At 36.3% G+C, this 5,666-nt stretch overlaps 1 long non-coding RNA gene across 3 annotated transcripts; it reads left to right on the top strand.

Moving 5' to 3' along the window:
• Positions 1 to 868: 868 nt before the first annotated feature.
• On the top strand, positions 869 to 4,544 carry LOC120771981. Of its 3 annotated transcripts, none has more exons than XR_005705023.1 (7): positions 869 to 965; positions 1,050 to 1,501; positions 3,402 to 3,514; positions 3,574 to 3,733; positions 3,788 to 3,927; positions 4,001 to 4,311; positions 4,374 to 4,544. It is a non-coding gene; the product is annotated as an uncharacterized LOC120771981 (long non-coding RNA). The 3 variants fall into 3 exon arrangements; XR_005705022.1 differs by having other exon boundaries at positions 3,330 to 3,514; XR_005705024.1 differs by having other exon boundaries at positions 882 to 965; positions 1,027 to 1,501; positions 3,330 to 3,514.
• Positions 4,545 to 5,666: the final 1,122 nt, after the last annotated feature.

Genomic DNA, 5,666 nt, shown 5'->3' with positions numbered 1-5,666 from the left:
CGTCACAATGGCCGAGTTTCAAATGTTTTTTCCAAAAATTTCAGAATTTCTTTGTTAATTTAAACCTTGTACCTAAATACATTGATATGTATTGATAAAGCTTCGCTACCAATCCGTTTTCCCCATAATATCTAAATAACCCAGCTTTAAAATTGTTTCAGTTTCCTCCCAACCGTTTGTTTATATTGAATTCTCCCAAAATAACCATTAAAGGTACCCTAAACTTTTGCCCGACATTCAGCTGAGAGCTTCACGAGAGCTTACTGACACTCGCGCACTACCCGGTGATTTAGATTAGAGAACCTTAACAATATAAATTGAAAGCTCTCACCGAGCGACTTATTGAGAAGCGTTGCGGTCAGCAAATCAACACTTGTTTCCATTCTCCATATTCAGCCCATTCAGCTTAGAGTCTCATTGAGAAGCCTTGCGCTCAGGAAATCAACACTAGTTTCCATTCTCCATATTCAGCTGATTCAGCTGTTTGGAAACTCACGAGAGCTTACTTGCACTCGCACATTACCCGGCGATTTAGATTAGAGAACCTTAACGGTATAAATTGAAAGCATTCAACCACCGTCTTATTGAGAAGCCTGGCACTCAGCAAATCAACACTTGCTTTCCTCCTGCAAAATTAAGCTGATTCAGCTGTTCGTAAACTCACGAAAGCTTATTGGCACTCGCACACTTCCTGATTATTTAGATTAGAGACCCTTAACGGTATAAATTGAAAGCTTTCAACGAGCGTCTTATTGAGAAGCCTTGCGCTCAGCAAATCAAAACTTGCTTACACCATCCATCATAACAATGTTTTGCATAAGCAACATATGGCAATAAAGTTTAACCGCCAGCTGAGAATTTCCGATGGTCCAGCTAGCGCTTGCTGCAATTTCTATTTGAATAACTGTTATACGAAGGCACAATTTAGTTTGTATTAAAGGGTCTACGGTAAAATACGGAGACAAGTAAGTAATGGATTACGCGTCTAGTTCATGTGTTTTTCGTAAAGTTTTTGATTCAAAGCAGAGCTTCTGGCCTTTCTGTTGCAGGAGGACGGATATGCGTACGCGTCCAGTTGTTGTGGTGTGGAAAGAACACGAGCGTGCATTTTGACGCTTGCCGGCTTTGTTTTCCCTGGCCAGAATAATTGGTTGGTTGAAGGCGTTAAGCTAATGTCTACACAGCCGGCAATTTCAAAAGGTTAATGAAAGTTTCGTTTAAATGATTGCAACGCTGATTTCGTTTTGATAGAAAAAACTGAAGTTTTAAATGCAAATTTAGAAAAAAAAAAACAAAGTCAGAAGACTCACTTGATATGCCGTGTTTTGTTGGCTGTGCGGATTGTGTCGCGCCATGGCGCGCCATTCAGACTGTCGCTGACTAGCGTTTGTTTTGTGTGCGTGGCGACGCCGAGAACGAGTGTCGTGAGTCGTTTAAACGGCTTTTCTGTGCTTACTCGGTAGCACACAAATATCCTGCCAGTGATTAAAGTTCTGTGTTGGTGGGTGAATATATTGTTATTTTTTCCAGTAGCAAGCAATAAAATAAAATTAGATGTTTTGTTGTCAGGTGTACAGAAATGTTTTTTGAGTGCTTTGTGTACATATGTGTAGTTGATTCTATTGCGAAAAATTTGCACGTACCTATGTTCCCTCCTGCAAACGTGAATTTGTAGTAAAGTAAACAAAAACAAGTAAGGAAGGGCTAAGTTCGGGTGTCACCGAACATTTTATACTCTCGCATGATAAAGTGATAATCGAGATTTCATTATACGTCATTTACATATTTTTCAAATACCGTATTTTTGTAAAGTTTTATTCCGCTGTCATCATTGGTTCCTAATGTACTATATATTATACAGAGAAGGCAACAGATGGAATTCAAAATAGCGTTATATTGGAAGAAGGCGTGGTTATGAACCGATTTCACCTATATTTCGTACATGTCATCAGGGTGTTAAGAAACTATTTTATACCGAATTTCATTGAAATGGGTTGGGTAGTTCCTGAGATATGGTTTTTGGTCCATAAGTGGGCGAGGCCACGCCCATTTTCAATTTTTAAAAAAAGCCTGGGTGCAGCTTCCTTCTGCAATTTCTTCCGTAAAATTTAGTGTTTCTGACGTTTTTTGTTAGTCCGTTAACGCACTTTTAGTGATTTTCAACATAACCTTTGTATGGGAGATGGGCGTGGTTATTATCCGATTTCTTCCATTTTTGAACTGTATATGGAAGTGCCTGAAGAAAACGACTCTGGGGAGTTTGGTTAACATAGCTATAGTAGTTTCCGAGATATGTACAAAAAACTTAGTAGGGGGCGGGGCCACGCCCACTTTTCCAAAAAAATTACGTCCAAATATGCCCCTCCCAAATGCGATCCTTTGTGCCAAATTTCACTTTAATATCTTTATTTATGGCTTAGTTATGACACTTTATAGGTTTTCGGTTTCCGCCATTTTGTGGGCGTGGCAGTGGGCCGATTTTGCCCATCTTCGAACTTAGCCTTCTTATGGAGCCAAGGAATACGTGTACCAAGTTTCATCATGATAACTCAATTTTTACTCAAGTTACAGCTTGCACGGACGGACGGACGGACAGACAGACATCCGGATTTCGACTCTACTCGTCACCCTGATCACTTTGGTATATATAACCCTATATCTGACTCTTTTAGTTTTAGGACTTACAAACAACCGTTATGTGAACAAAACTATAATACTCTCGTTAGCAACATTGTTGCGAGAGTATAAAAAAATGAGTAAATTAAATTAGTTAAAGAACTTTACATCCCTCTTAATGTATGGATATCCTACCAGAAAAGAGTATTAAGCGAAAGAACTTTAGTCACCACGGGTATTGGCTCGACCAGGGTACTTTATTCATAATGTTAAAATTCTTAATTTATTCTTCAAAATGTCGTCTCCCACAATGTAATCCCGCTCCAATACTCTTCAATGCGCGTAGCGACTCACGATTAATGTCTTCAATTGACTCAAAACGGTTTCCCCGGAGCGGTCAACTCACGAAGAATTAATGCAGTATGCTACGGTGCAATGTCGTGGTGCAAAAACAATAGTAGTATTTTTTGATGACAGTTAATCGATAATCGAAGAAAAGTTTCATTAAAACATTGATTTTTGGCCAGCTTTAACGTGGTTCACCTTTGCCACGATATTCGGCCGATTGATCACGTTAACGTTTCACGCCATCCTGATAGTCGGAAAGCATTGTTTCACAGACGTTAACGCGACACTGTTTTATTAGGCATAAATGATCTTGATGATGGTTTTCCCTTTTCCTTCCGGTTTCCTCCTTTCCTGGTTTTCGTTAGGTTATATTTGAGGTGAAATGTTGTCAAAATAATGAAAACGAGTAGTCAAATAGTGTTAATTACGTTTGCTAGCATATTTCGCAAAACACGATCATATAAAATGACAACCAAACGAAAACAATCAAACTTTGATTTGTGGCAACATTAGACATTTAAATTTCAAAATGTTTTTTGACGATTTCCAGGTAAGGTTTATATTATATTTTTTAGGATATAATTTATTTATTATTGTAATTTTTTTCAGTTTCAGCGGCTAGTTCAAAAAGTTGAATCCAGGGAAGGAACATGGAACTTATAGCGACAGAACCCTTCGAAGGGCTAAATAACATGATCTGGCTGAAATATTAACGATGCCCTGATCGGAAGTGGCAACCAAATGAAACAACTTTTGCTGCTCTTTACGCGTTAGTTCTTGTAAAGTATTACAAAAAAAATTATTTAACAAACATTTCTTCAAGGCGGCCTTTAATCGTATCAGTCACACAAAAGTGAACAAGGTGCTGGAAAAGCCCCCACGATGAGCCCGCTCCATATATCATTGAAGTTTCTAAAACCGACTTTGCGTGCTGAAGAGAATTCCACTTCAAATCTAATAAATGTGAGTATATACATAATTCATGATAAATAAAAATATTACTATTTGTTTACCATGTGAATGCTTGTTATTATAGGACAGCCCATCGGCCTCAAGCTCTCCAACAACATTGTTGGAGTCGGACATTATATCTGAGAATACAATATCAACGTCATTCACATCATATGGCAATTTAAGAAGACGTCGAGGGCAAAAAACGATAATGAGTATACTCAAATAATTGAGCGTGCGTCTCTACTCACATCAGCAACTAAAGCTGATGGTTGGGATGAGTTAGGCAACTTTTTGTCGTTAAATGGAAGAGAGTGGACACAAGAATCTACATAATTATGAGCTCAAGCGGGGCATATGTGAATTGATATTTAACTACTAAATGAAATTGCCAAGGTAAGAGCAGTTGCATAAGTGTATTTCTTAATAAACTCTAATTTTACTGTTTTGCTTTATAGCTCCACATCATGCCGTTCAAATTCGCAAAACTTTTTTTCTATGCTAGTCAAATGAAATGTTCCTTATCTTTTTTATAAACAATATTCACTGGTAAATTGAATATGTATATATGTACAACAGTTTGAATATTGAATAAAACTGAGTGATGGAAACTTTTTTCATTTAGTGTATTCATAGGTATTTTTATTTTTAAGTATAATTATAATTAATATAAATAATTATTTAATATGTTTTGTACGAGTATAAGATATACATTACATAAATAAGAATGTATTGAATTCAAACTGATATTACTTTTATTTCATCTAAATTTGAGAAGTTTATAAAATAGGATAAAGAGACTACAAATACGTATTATGCAATATTGTCCTATTATATTTCCATTCAACCTCTCCATTAGGAGTCATGAAATACTACATAAAACTTACATTAATCGTGTCTGCTGGCCTCCATAAATCGCTGCTTCGTCGAACTGATGGAAGCATTCCATTTTCCCTCAACTCCATTTTCAATTACCCGTATCAGTAATGCCATTTGCGTCTTTGCCCACGTTAGATAATCGTAGATATATAGACTTGCATATTATTAAGAAATAATGTAATATACAAATCGCGAGAACAATAACTTTCGTTTGTTCGGGGGTAACGTGCCGATCCGAAAACGTAATACACATTTTCCACCACATTTCTTGATTTGTATAGTCTATAATTAAATATCTTGTACGTCATCATTTCATTGCGGAAGCTGAATGGTTTCATCAAGTACCCTTTTTAGGGGTTCGAAAACGAAAAATTTGAGAGCCATTGAAAGAGCACATCTGATATGTTAAAATAACAAGATATTTTAATTTATTTAAATTTTATCATTTTTCAAAAGCTTTACTTTGCAAAAACATCATCTGATTCACGACCATAAGCTCCAACTTCTACAAACAAAAATTTATAGTCGGCATCAACCATAGCCATCCGAACAATGGTATATTTTTAACAATATATATATATATGTAGGCATATTTAAAATAACAGGATATTTTAATTTATTTAAATTTTATTATTTTTCAAAAGCTTTACTTTGCAAAAACCATCATCAGATTCACGACCATAAGCTCCAATTTCTACAAACAAAAATTTATAGTCGGCATCAACCATAGCCATCCGAACAATGGTGAAAATTCTCAAGCGTTTTTGAGAAGCGAAAATATAAACTTGGGAAATGCGCGAATAAAACAAGAAGCCTAATTGCCTGTCTCGAAAATAAATTGCGATAATAAATGAAAACGCGTCCGGTCGATT

Source organism: Bactrocera tryoni, chromosome 3 (assembly GCF_016617805.1).
Source record: "Bactrocera tryoni isolate S06 chromosome 3, CSIRO_BtryS06_freeze2, whole genome shotgun sequence".
NCBI classification, from domain to species: Eukaryota; Metazoa; Arthropoda; class Insecta; order Diptera; family Tephritidae; genus Bactrocera; species Bactrocera tryoni.
Note: the sequence above shows the minus strand (reverse complement) of the source record. Positions and strands in the feature narration are given on the sequence as shown.